Consider the following 14,610-nt stretch of genomic DNA (forward strand, 5'->3'; position numbering starts at 1 on the left):
AGGGGAGCCTCGAAGGTGGCTATTGACTATCCCTATCTAGTGCATAACTGACTTATTAATTACATAATGGCTAAACTGAAATTACAAATGGTTTTCATTTAATCAAAATCCACAATCTTTGCTCCTCGTAGCATGATGCTTTTCTGGCTCTTGACACATGTCCTTTTGCTGCTTGGGTTGAGATGGTTGAGCTACGGATGCAATGAATGCTGACTTTGGATGCTTGAAAGCGCTGATGGCTCATTAATTGACCAAAAGATATGCTCCTATTTTAACGGTCTCTGTCTCCCAACATTCTCCGAAAGTTCAGCAACATGTCTCAGCTCTTTTAATAACCCCAAGTATGGGATGCTGCCATGTTTTTGATGTGCTGGCCACCCCTTTCCATATACCTGTGTGATAACCGAACTTTCAAAAAGATTTGCAGTCACATGTACATAATTAGCTGGCTTAACTGAAGCATGCAGCTACAGCAGTTTCGTAGCGCACTACGAAACTGCTGTGTAATCATAAAAACACAGTCTTCTAATAACCACCTGATTAGATAAACCTATCTCTGTTGTCTTCAAGATATTTTCTCTACTTTCTTTCTGTTGGTTATGACATTCTTTGAGGTGAGGAATACCAGAACAGCTGGAGCCATCTTTTAAAACCTCATCTAGAAACCTTAATCATACAGAAAGTTCACAGACTTCATTTTCGCTCCTCTTCACTTTCAGCAATAATCTCCCGGATACTAAACTTATTTTAACTGACTTTCTTCTTGAGCATTGCTCATTGACCAATGAAACACCCTTCTTAACCTTCTAATCAACAGTTGGGAAACGAATTTATCTCTGCAATATTATGAAAAATGCAAACTTCTGTAAGGAACTGTAAACGGTCCGCCATCCTTCTTTTATGTGCATAAAAATACAACCCAACTTTGCAAAACACTTGATGAAATGAGTTCTCGGGCTCCTATCTATTATCTCCATCCTCTGCCCAAAACTTTGATAGAATTATTCTTTGGTTGAACATCCCAAATCCATACAGACTTATCTCGACCACATGTAGCAAGTATCATACCAAACGCGCTCCAAGAAACACTTTTGACTTCATTCTTATGGCCCTCTAAGGAGGCAATGCATTCAAATTCACCACCAACATTTTCCAGATTGCAGTAGTGGCATCAAAACTTGCTGGTGTCGTTTTCTGGGTATGGTTCCAACGAATGTGGCCCCTGCCTTGTTTTTTTATTATTTTTGCAATGAAACGCTGCACATTTTTGCCAATCCCGTTTTTCCCATGCATATCTTCTGTCAACAATATCAATCTCCTCTGATTCTGAAATGAATTTAACAATTTCTCATATTGCCATGCACTGTGTTATGCAAGCCAGGGTGATCGATCTGAAGTCGGCAAAATTAGCCACACGAATGACATCTTGTCTCATAATAATATACAACAGCTTCATTAATTGTATGAACATGGGGTCTTGGTTCACATCATACTCGAAAGATCCTCTGCGCCCTTGGAATTTCCTTGTTTGGCGAACTAACTCCGTAAAAATCTCACATATTCCATGGAACCCGCATTTTTCAGGGTAAACATGCTCATTCCACCAAGCATCAATTTCGCCCTCTGTCCCCACTTGATAAACTCCGGCAAAACAGTCCCAACAACGCAAATCAAAGGCGAAAAAGAAAGAGTTGAGATATCTTGTGTCAATGGCTCAATTTGTCTTCCTCCATTTGCGCATGAACGGAATGATCTATAACACCCGGCAATTCCACAAACATAATCCCACAATCCAGCGCGCTGTTGTAGAGGCCATGTGTCATACAGTTAACACGTATGTTATCACTTTTCCATAATCGGTTTCACCCACAGCAGAAGAAATCTCCTGCGGCCCATTTGTATAGTCAGCCATAATATGAAAGCGGTGCTCCCATATAGACCCGTGTGTTGACACATATCGTTTGGGAAAAACTCCTTCATTAACATTGTATTTGTTGAGAGATTGCATTGTATTTATAACTCAGATCACCGCATGTTTCATTTTTTTGGCGTGCTCTGGAATGCTTTGAATCTAGCTCTGAATACCTAGGAACATCACCCAAAACCGCATATGGATGTTTTGAACAAGAAACTCCATCAACAAATGAATACATACAGATATCCTAAACTCCATGGACATATGTATAGAAACAGAATACGGACCAAAGTGAATAGGGATATAAATGTACTTCCTCCGACAAGTACTGGCATAGCAAATGATAACCATTTAACTGATATTGCATTGTTATAGATATGGATGATCAAATTTTACATAATTTGTCCAATAAGACCTGTATTTTCTCATTGCTATTTCAAACCAAGGTAGGCTTCATGTTCCCATTATTGTGACGAACAATTGAATTTTCAATATCCAAAAACTCCACACTTGGGTTGTGTATCCTTGGCCGAATACATGCTAGGAGCTATTCAGAGGAAGGTCAAGTTGTAAAATGTAATCAAATTGGGAGGCAATGTTCCAAGCTTCCACAATACCCTATCCTCATTCATGCTTTGCCAATTGTGATAAATGCCAGTTATATCACGTTTCTTCCATTCTTTTAAGTAAAAAACATTCATCCCATATGCTCAACCACAAGCGTTCGGATCAAAGTTCTGGGCTATGTGAGGATTAGAAAAGTTCAAATATTTGTCAAAGCGATGAAAACTCTCGCCACATGTTTCAACTGCACCATTTACTTTTCCTTGGAGGTTGACAGACCAGAGTGCAGTCAAATCTTTCTGTACCGCGATATCATCATCCAAAAAGAGGATCATGTCCAGTTTAGAGTAAACTTGTGGTAAATAAAAGCGAAGATGATTTAGCATAGACAAGTATTTTGGATTTCGATACTTCAAATAGGAAAAACCCGCTGCTAGAGTAGTTGGATGATTTGCCTTAAAATAATATTCTTTCATTGCTACAGATTCAAGCTGCCTTAGAACTGGACAATAGGAAGAATTTAGCCATTTGAAATCATCAACATTTTCAACATGTATTGTAGCTTTGCTTGGAGGGTTTTCTAAAAATCACATCTTCATAGCCCCAAAATTCAATCTATCCATTACAAGATGAAAAACATGCTTTTCAGGTTCCTTGGCATTCAGTATGGTTGAATTAACCACGACAGAGGTAGCCAGCACATTGTCAGCAAATAATGCATAACACCAGAGTTATATCCTTTAGTCAGCATTAGACCTTTAAGCACATCAACCTCATCCACAGCAGTTGTAGCCCATGTACAAGAGGCATGATAGGATTTGAACCTCCACTGAAAACTTGAACAAATTCCCAATTTCGTAGCATGCTACGAAATCACCTAAACAGGTAGCGCTGCGAAACTGCTAAAAAGAATTCATGCGCTGCGAAAACTCCCTGTCTTTAAGATAAGCTAAAAATTTTTTGACAACAGCATTTTCAGTGATAACAGTGGCTCCACTTGGGATAGTGTGCCCTTGTGGTGCACTAAGAACCTGCAGCTCCAGTGCCTTATAGAATTTATTTGACAAACAGAAACTTGTTTGACCAGCATAACTGTAGGAGAAAGAAAGCTACATCTACTGAAAAAGAAAAATGCTCAGTTAACCTTGAGCTTATTTGCATTTACCTACCTACCTACCCTAACAATTTAAACTTCCCTCAGCTTAATCAATATGAAACTTCCAATGCAGCCAATCATTTGCCTCATCTGATATTTGATTTCTTTGACTGTCCCGAAGTTCAGAGCCAATGTGATAGTGTGATGACCGCTGCCACTGAAATTGTCTCTGACTGCATCGGATTTCAGAGCCAATGTGATAATGTAATGACCGCTGCCACTGAAATTGTCTCTGATCTTCATAGGAAAACTGAAACACTGGAGAGTAAAACTCTTCCATGTAATCAGCTATAGGATCCCAGAACACATGATCAGCTTGTCTTTCCTTGAAACTTTCCAGCTGTGCAAACTGATCTTCAACCACAGTGTTCAGTTCCTCAATCGTGAAAGAGAAAGGAACCAGCATAGTCTCCTTGCGTTCTGCCATAGAAAATTTCTGAGAATAATGATCATGATCATGAAAATTATATGCCTGAATTTGTCCTTCTAAACCTTCAATTTCTTTCTCAATATCTTTGGCAAATTCATCAAAAAATTTCATCTTATCCTCTGACTTGCAGTCAAAGGATTTCAAATATGAGGATAAGGACAAAGAAAAAGATTCATTTGTTTCTTCTTTACTATGATCATTATTCCATTGTTTAAAACCTTCAACTGAGGGAGAATCTGCCACCACCTCTGTCCTATCTGTCCATTCCTCCAAGAACATGAGCCAAAGGTCTTGAAAAGACTTAATGGACTTGGCAGGAAAGCATTCAACCCACTGTTTGCACTTCCCTTGAAGTGAATCATAAAATAACCTTATGCAAACATCCTCATGTTTAACTCTAAGAAGCTGTGCAAATTCACAAAAATCTGATATATGCTTCAAGGTTAAACTCAAATCTTCACCGTTAAATTTTGGACCATTCTTTAGAAAATATGCATCCTTGGGAAAATGATTTGGGAAACCATGAATTCCTGAGAAATCTATGCATGCATACCTTGAACAAAGAAGGGCAGCTTCTGGGTCTTTCATAACTCCAGTGGAATCACCATGAATATATAAACTTTGAATTCTTCAACAATGGAGTCGCCAAGGTAGTTTTGCAGCCTTGAAAATCATTTGAACTCCTGCTACCTTCAGAAATTCAATCTTAAGCTCCCGGCAGACGCACCAAAATGTTATCACAAAATCACTACTGAGGGCTGCAACCAAGCAAGATTTCATGTAACTCTTTCAACCTAACTTTAGATCAAAGATTAGCCTCTTTGATCAGAGAGGGCTCTCTCACAAACTCTTGATAAAAATCCTTCACTACAATAGATGTCTAACTCTTTACTCATTCATGAAAGCAAAAGCTGGTTGGAAACATATCAAACTGGTTCTCATTGGGCTATGGAGTCTCATATACTAAGTAAACAAGAAAAACATAGTCATCTCATGGAAGTCAAGGCTCTTTGCATTACATGTCAAACATACTCCATCAAAACCACAGCTTGCCAAACACACAGGAAGTCAGAGCATAAGATTATGAATTCTGAGTGATTGTGTTACAACAAGGCTGTAAAAGAACATAAAATATAAAACACCATCATTATATTTGAACACAATAATCCATCGAGAATCTTGAGAAGAAATCAACACTGTTTTACTATTACTGTCACAAGTCTTACAATGGCCCAAAACAACTCTGTTTTTGTATAAAATGTCCAACCCTTTCTACATCCAACATTGATCCATATATAGGCAAACAAACTCACCCACCTCGAGCTTCCTCCTCCAGCATGAGGGGAGCCTCGAAGGTGGCTATTGACTATCCCTATCTAGTGCATAACTAACTTATTAATTACATAATGGCTAAACTGAAATTACAAATGGTTTTCATTTAATCAAAATCCACAATCTTTGCTCCTCGTAGCATGATGCTTTTCTGGCTCTTGACACATGTCCTTTTGCTGCTTGGGTTGAGATGGTTGAGCTACAGATGCAATGAATGCTGACTTTGGATGCTTGAAAGCGCTGATGGCTCATTAATTGACCAAAAGATGTGCTCCTATTTTAACGGTCTCTGTCTCCCAACATTCTCCGAAAGTTCAGCAACATGTCTCAGCTCTTTTAATAACCCCAAGTATGGAATGCTGCCATGTTTTTGATGTGCTGGCCACCCCTTTCCATATACCTGTGTGATAACCGAACTTTCAAAAAGATTTGCAGTCACATGTACATAATTAGCTGGCTTAACTGAAGCATGCAGCTACAGCAGTTTCGTAGCGCGCTACGAAACTGCTGTGTAATCATAAAAACACAGTCTTCTAATAACCACCTGATTAGATAAACCTATCTCTGTTGTCTTCAAGATATTTTCTCTGCTTTCTTTCTGTTGGTTATGACATTCTTTGAGGTGAGGAATACCAGAACAGCTGGAGCCATCTTTTAAAACCTCATCTAGAAACCTTAATCATACAGAAAGTTCACAGACTTCATTTTCGCTCCTCTTCACTTTCAGCAATAATCTCCCGGATACTAAACTTATTTTAACTGACTTTCTTCTTGAGCATTGCTCATTGACCAATGAAACACCCTTCTTAACCTTCTAATCAACAGTTGGGAAACGAATTTATCTCTGCAATATTATGAAAAATGCAAACTTCTGTAAGGAACTGTAAACGGTCCGCCATCCTTCTTTTATGTGCATAAAAATACAACCCAACTTTGCAAAACACTTGATGAAATGAGTTCTCGGGCTCCTATCTATTATCTCCATCCTCTGCCCAAAACTTTGATAGAATCATTCTTTGGTTGAACATCCCAAATCCAGACAGACTTATCTCGACCACATGTAGCAAGTATCATACCAAACGCGCTCCAAGAAACACTTTTGACTTCATTCTCATGGCCCTCTAAGGAGGCAATGCATTCAAATTCACCACCAACATTTTCCAGATTGCAGTAGTGGCATCAAAACTTGCTGGTGTCGTTTTCTGGGTATGGTTCCAACGAATGTGGCCCCTGCCTTGTTTTTTTATTATTTTTGCAATGAAATGCTGCACATTTTTGCCAATCCCGTTTTTCCCATGCATATCTTCTGTCAACAATATCAATCTCCTCTGATTCTGAAATGAATTTAGCAATTTCTCATATTGCCATGCACTGTGTTATGCAAGCCAGGGTGATCGATCAGAAGTCGGCAAAATTAGCCACACGAATGACATCTTGTCTCATAATAATATACAGCAGCTTCATTAATTGTATGAACATGGGGTCTTGGTTCACATCATACTCGAAAGATCCTCTGCGCCCTTGGAATTTCCTTGTTTGGCGAACTAACTCCGTAAAAATCTCACATATTCCATGGAACCCGCATTTTTCAGGGTAAACGTGCTCATTCCACCAAGCATCAATTTCGCCCTCTGTCCCCACTTGATAAACTCCGGCAAAACAGTCCCAACAACGCAAATCAAAGGCGAAAAAGAAAGAGTTGAGATATCTTGTGTCAATGGCTCAATTTGTCTTCCTCCATTTGCGCATGAACGGAATGATCTATAACACCCGGCAATTCCACAAACATAATCCCACAATCCAGCGCGCTGTTGTAGAGGCCATGTGTCATACAGTTAACACGTATGTTGTCACTTTTCCATAATCGGTTTCACCCACAGCAGAAGAAATCTCCACCGGCCCATTTGTATAGTCCTCAGCCATAATATGAAAGCGGTGCTCCCATATAGACCCGTGTGTTGACACATATCATTTGGGAAAAACTCCTTCATTAACATTGCATTTGTTGAGAGATTGCATTGTATTTATAACTCAGATCACCGCATGTTTCATTTTTTGGCGTGCTCTGGAATGCTTTAAATCTAGCTCTGAATACCTAGGAACATCACCCAAAACCGCATATGGATGTTTTGAACAAGAAACTCCATCAACAAATGAATACATACAGATATCCTAAACTCCATGGACATATGTATAGAAACAGAAAACGGACCAAAGTGAATAGGGATATAAATGCACTTCCTCCGACAAGTACTGGCATAGCAAATGATAACCATTTAACTGATATTGCATTGTTGTAAATATGGATGATCAAATTTTACATATTTTGTCCAGTAAGACCTATATTTGCTCATTGCTATCTCTAACCAAGGCTTCATGTTTCCATTATAGTGACAGACAGCTGAATTTTCAATATCTGAAAACTCGACACTTGGGTTGTATCCTAGGCCCAATACGTGCCAGGAACTATTCAGAGGGAAGGTCAAGTTGTAAAATGTAATCAAACCGGGTGGCAGTGTTCCAAGCTTCCACAATACCCTGTCCTCATTCATGCTTTGCCACTTGTGGTAAATGCCAGTTATATCACGTTTCTTCCATTCTTTCAAGTCAAAAACATTCATCCCATATGCTCAACCACAAGCGTTCGGATCAAAGTTCTGGGCTATGTGAGGATTAGAAAAGTTCAGATATTTGTCAAAGCGATGGAAACTCTCGCCACATGTTTCAACTGCACCATTTACTTTTCCTTGGAGGTTGACAGACCAGAGTGCAGTCAAATCTTTCTGTACCACGATATCATCATCCAAAAAGAGGATCATGTCCAGTTTAGGGTAAACTTGTGGTAAATAAAAGCGAAGATGATTTAGCATAGACAAGTATTTTGGATTTCGATACTTCAAATTGGAAAAACCCGCTGCTAGAGTAGTTGGATGATCTGCCTTAAAATAATATTCTTTCATTGCTACAGATTCAAGCTGCCTTAGAACTGGACAATAGGAAGAATTTAGCCATTTGAAATCATCAACATTTTCAACATGTATTGTAGCTTTGCTTGGAGGGTTTTCTAAAAATCACATCTTCATAGCCCCAAAATTCAATCTATCCGTTACAAGATGAAAAACATGCTTTTCAGGTTCCTTGGCATTCAGTATGGTTGAATTAACCACGACAGAGGTAGCCAGCACATTGTCAGAAAATAATGCATAACACCAGAGTTATATCCTTTAGTCAGCATTAGACCTTTAAGCACATCAACCTCATCCACAGCAGTTGTAGCCCATGTACAAAAGGCATGATAGGATTTGAACCTCCACTGAAAACTTGAACAAATTCCCAATTTCGTAGCATGCTACGAAATCACCTAAACAGGTAGCGCTGCGAAACTGCTAAAAAGAATTCATGCGCTGCGAAAACTCCCTGTCTTTAAGATAAGCTAAATTTTTTTTGACAACAGCATTTTCAGTGATAACACTAGCCATTGCACCACAATTGTTTTTGGTGTATATAGGTTGAAAAACCTATCTTTTAAGGCACTAATTTAGATTTTATATGTTATAAAAATCAATCGTTTCCCCTTTTGGAGATCAAAAGGAGGGAGAGGTTTTTCACAAAGGTTCTTAGGCTCACTTAGCAACTGCAGGGAAAAGAAATATTATTTGAGATTGAGGATTCTGATGTAAATTTGTCATTTTGTGTCGCAATTGAAGAGGCCAGTCCATTGGATGTAGACCCAAAGACATAACTCACACTGGGTGAACTATGAAATCAATGTCATCATGTTCTTCTTATTTCTTTGCAGCTATTTCTTTTTGTTCATAGTCCTTTTTTTATCAAGTTTTGTATTTCACATTCTGTTTGATGAAGACAAATCATTAACTCATAAATGAAAGATCTAGATCATGAAGGGAACTCTCATATGGTCAACAAACTCATATGAATTTTTCTATGACCAAAAAATTCTAGGAAGTGGCCTCATATTTACTTAGCACATTCAATATTCATGAAGCATATAAAACACTTCATACCAAAGAAGCCATTTTGTTTTTGGTCAAAATAAAATGAAGCAATAAGTTGACCAACACCATTCAAAACATTCTTTTGCAGAAATGGATTAGGTGTTTCTTCACCTTCAACCCTGTTGATAAACATCTATAAAAGACAAACACCACTAGAAGCTTACATTGGAGATCTATGGCCCCTATTAGATCCTATAATGCACTATAAAAATTACATACAAATCAGTTTGTCCAGTGCCCTCCAAGATACATCCAATCTTTCATGTGAATTTTTTGAATAACGTGGTGGGATTGAATTATAGGGTACAAAGTAGCCTATGATAACTTGGTGAAAAGGGTCCATTTAACCATGAATAGAAGTAGTATTGGCCACCATAGGGAAATGCTTATGCTAGTGAATATTCTAAATAGTATTAATGTAGAGGAAAGATATGTAACCAAAAGGTACCACCTTAGAACCAACAACAATTTTACAACAATTTCCATGCATTCGACCTTAATGGTGACATTGCTTGTAAAGGGGTAGAAAATGCTATGGTATTAACCTAACTTCCTTACTTTAGGTGTACTTGACAATTATGTTAAAGGCATTAATGGTAGGGAATCTTATGTTGATTCCTTTCAAGATCACCACTGATGATAAATTTGGCATGAAAGACATGTAAGATGGAAGGAAACATTAAATTGGTCATGTCTTTATATAGTTCACAGACTCATTTTCTTTATGCTAAAGACTTTTAGTGACAATATATATATATATATATATATATATATATATATATATATATATAGATATATATGTATGTATGTATCTTTGCCAATAATTATGATAAGTTATGAGGATATCATCAAACATGAAATTATTCTACGAAAATGGGAGTCCCTTGACGTCAAAATATTAACCTTTCCTTGTTTGGGTTCAAGTTATTCTAAAGTTATAATTTATAAAACATCCTTAAAGAAATCTAAAGTTTTAAATTTAAAGAAAATATCTTTACCTGAAAAAGAAGATTTGGTTTCAACGTCCATTTAGATCAAGTTTATTTTACATAAATTTTTAATAATAATTGATTTATTCTTATCAAATGTTATGTTATCACTAAGAAATATCCTCTTCGCTATGAAATAGGAAGTCTTAAGGTAACATTTTCAAACCAATCTTTCAGATTGAAGGCTAGCCTCCTCAATCCAGAGAGGGATCTCTATGACAACCTAATCACTAAGTTTATCAACTGGTTGTGCTTTCAAATAATGGCTATATCTTTAGTAGGGTTTTTGGATTTTGAGTGTGGTGGTTGGGTAGGGTTGAAGAAATATCAAGTATTGGGAAATAGAATCAAATCTAAGTGTTTATAAAGATTATCAGTGACTGATAAAATTCTCCAGGAAACAGAGGCAAGGTAAATGATGTCTATTTGTGAATATTATCGTTGCATTATGAAAGTGGAAAAAAGGATTAACAATATATTACATTTGAAGCATCTAACAATGAATGAATTTCAAATGTAACTTTAGAGGAAAATTGTGAGTATTCAACTTTATGAAATGAAGCATCTAACAAAGTATGAGTTCCACAACATTTACTTTCAGTTTAAATACTTAGAATATTTACACATAAATGAACAACTGAGAAGGGAATCACATACACATGAGAAAGGAGACAAACTTCAAAACATCATCGTCATGAATATCTGGTATGAAATCATTCTGTACTTCTGCACTTGATATAATTAATACTCAGAAAATATTACAAAACAAAGCAATAGTTTCTTCTCCAAAACATGAAAATCCATCCCTTCTTCCTTCTTTTTCATTCATTATATAGGAAAAATACATAAATCTAAGATCCACAATGTTTGGGAAAATGTTAATTATAATAACCATCAAGATCCAAAAATGAAAGGATATGAAAAACCTCTTGCTACACAGTATTTTGTCACACCTCCTGCACATCCCTGTGACATACCCCGAAGTGCTTGAAACATTACCATTATACAGTAGACACATCCATGTATACAGCTCAGATCCCTCCTAACACCTTGATTGGAAAATTCCTTGAGCTTTCCTTGAAGAAATAGCTCTTAAAACCCTAAAATGAGGATCAACACTCTTATGAGGCTTAAAAAAATGATGGTCATCTGTTGCACTGTACTTGAGCAGCGTTGGCATCATTTTGTTCGCTTGCATACCCACGATGATCCCAAAAATGTATTTTCCCAAAGAGGATGAGAAGCTTCGTGATCTATAACCTTCTAGAGTGGCGAGCTGGAGGTTGTTTCACATAGATGAAGTCGAATCCTCCCAACTTGACCTCTTGGTATTATCCCTATGCGCTACCTCCTTGAGATGAGGGCCTAATCTTATCTTTGGAGAAGTCCTAATTCCCTTTCCCAACCTATAAATTCATCCTCTCCCATTCCCAAATGGTTGGTCTATGTCTATTTGCACCCTTATGCTAAGCTTGTGCCTAGAGGCTATTCATTAGACTTGGAGAAGGAGTGCTTGGAGAGTTATTGGTTTGGAATTGGATTACCACTCAATGAGAGCCTTTCAACATCAAGGCTTTGGTTGTAATCTTCCCTTTATTTCCTAATGATATACAACTGCTGGTTCATCTTCCCAAAATATATATGTTCATGCATTATTTAGCTTGACATTCCTTGATAACTTAAGTAGGTTTTTATTGGATTTGCTATTGGTTTTGGCATGCTTTGTTGTCTCTTGATCACTTTTGTAGGTACATAAACACTGAGAGAAACAGGAACAAGCCCGTGACACAAGTGGTTTAGGGTCCTCAACAAAGGAAATCGGAATAACATCAGAACGAGGTAGGCCATCGCTTTCGTTCTTAGTTACAATTGTAACCTAGGAAGATGTCTAGTTGATTGTCACTTTAGTTTCTAGACCCACTCATTAGGCTAGAGGGACCATCTCTGTCCGCAGAGAGGATTAACCTTTTCAACAAAATGGAGCACGGGCAATAGTTTTCTCTTCAGTAACACATCCACCCATAGCTATATCCTTAGCAATCTTGTTAACAAATGACTTTGTGAACCATTCAGTCAAAAACTCATCAACAATCTCGAACTTGATGAGGCGACGCCGACGTCTCCATTCATGGATATGATTGGAAATGTGGGTCGCGATATCCTGCTTAAAGGATGTTAGAAAATGAGTGTCAGTTTCATACCGAACCGAATATTGGAAGTGGGTGAGAAAGACCATAACTAGAGAGTTGAAGTCATCATAGGTACCTCGAGGCAACTCGATATACCATTTTCCGGCAGCACCTATGAGATTTCTCTGAAAGAGGCAAATACAAATATAATTGTCAACATACAAATTGGAGGAGCACCATAGGTGATATGTCATCACATGGGCTTGTGGGTCCTCTTTAAACTTTTCCTCAAATTTGGGGCAATCGCTTGGAATTTTAGTTGGAACTGGAGGCGAGTAAGGCGAATGAAGAATAGGATCATTCGTGATCCTCGAGACATCGGGAAACTCCAATGTAGCCAAGAAAGGAAATTGCATGTTAAATGGCATATAGGGTCTTTGAGGAGACCCAAACTACGGATTCCATCCTTTCTGGTAAGGATTTTGCCCCCACAATGGAGGATTTTGTCCATATAGGACCTGATTTTGTCCCCACTGAGGGTTACCTTGCCCATAAGGTGGATTTGGTCCAGGGTAGAATGGATATTGTCCTACCATAGGTCGCTGACAAGCATTGTACGTGGAATATGGGTTGTAAGGTTGTTGGACCTGTTGACCCTGGACATAAGGAGATTGACCCTGCTGCTGCAGGGGTTGATCTTGTGTTTGCAAGGGCTGACCTCGTGGATACACATATAAAACTTGCTGCTGCAAAGGTTGACCTTGTGGCTGCAAATGTTGACTTTGATGCTATAAAGGTTTACCTTGCTGCTGCAAAGGCTGACCTTGTGATTACAAAGGTTGAGTGGACTGCTGAACAAACTGAATTTGTGGCTGCAAAGGCTGCTGAGACTGCGACAAAGGTTGCCCTTGTTGCTGTAATAGGTTCCCTTACTACTGCAATGTCTTCCCTTGTTGTTGCAAAGGTTTCCCTTGCTGCTACGAAGGTTTCCCTTATTACTGCAAAGGTTGTCCTTACTGCTGCAAGGGTTGGTGGACAACTCCCTGGGATATACCTTGTGGGTATTGGTAATTTCTGAATTGAATCCTACCATACCCACCAGGAATAACGAATTGACCAGGCTGGACATAAGCCTTAGCTTGAGGAATGTAAGATGGATTAACCAAGGCTTGCAAACCATATGGGACATAAGCTTGTTGGAGTGGAATTTGAGCCATATAAGCTTGTTGATATTAGATGTTTCTTGACCCAGATGGACCAACAGGGTTAGGAATACTACCATAATAAGGTTGATTAAATCCAACCATGTGAATTTGTAATCCACTCACATTAGTTTCACCTGACACAAGAGGAGGATTCGGATCTCGCCCCCCAGGCGGTGGCACATTCTGTCCACTTGAAGTAAGGGTAGAAGAACTAACTAAAACTTGATCTGAAATAGTCAGTTGCATCGGAAGGGTCAGTTGAAACGACGAGACAAGTTGCGATGAAATCGTAGGTTGAATAGGAACTGACGTGACAATAATTTGTACAGAAGTTCGAGAGGTTGCATTTTAAATGAACGGACCGAATGTAGGCATAGCATTTGAAGACCAAATGGGATTTTAATACAATGACGAAGCACTAGGAGTACCTGAAACTAACTGAGCTAAGGTTTTATAACCAGGTGGCAACATGGGTCCACTAGTTTCAGTAAGGGTGAGAGATGGGGCTCTTCCTACAAAAGGAAAGCCTTCAGGAGGAAATTCATTGAGAAATTTTATGATGAAACTTTGTTTCTGATCAACACTCTTGAACCGTGGTATGGAGATATTAACGTCTATCTCCAAACCCAAACCTTCCGATCTGATTTTTCTCGCTTTGACTGATGCCGCATCTGGCATCAGTCCCAACCCTATCAGATCCTTGGTGTTACATTGTATCGGGTCGGTGTGGACTCTATTCTTCGCAGGTGTCTCACCCTAGAAGAGGTTGAACAAGTTTTGAATGATTGCCACTCTGTAGCCTATGGTGGTCATATGTTAGGCTACACCACCACTCAGAAAATCCCCTGCGCCGATTATTTATGGCCTTATATCT

The 14,610-nt window shown here is 38.5% G+C and overlaps 1 pseudogene; it reads right to left on the reverse strand.

The window, feature by feature from the left end:
* Window positions 1-7,574: 7,574 nt before the first annotated feature.
* LOC149213759 (polygalacturonate 4-alpha-galacturonosyltransferase pseudogene) lies at window positions 7,575-8,495 on the reverse strand (annotated as a pseudogene).
* Window positions 8,496-14,610: the final 6,115 nt, after the last annotated feature.

Source organism: Pinus tabuliformis, chromosome 1_1, assembly GCF_031772625.1.
Source record: "Pinus tabuliformis cultivar Carrire ecotype Pingquan chromosome 1_1, CPIR1, whole genome shotgun sequence".
In the NCBI taxonomy this organism is placed as follows: Eukaryota; Viridiplantae; Streptophyta; class Pinopsida; order Pinales; family Pinaceae; genus Pinus; species Pinus tabuliformis.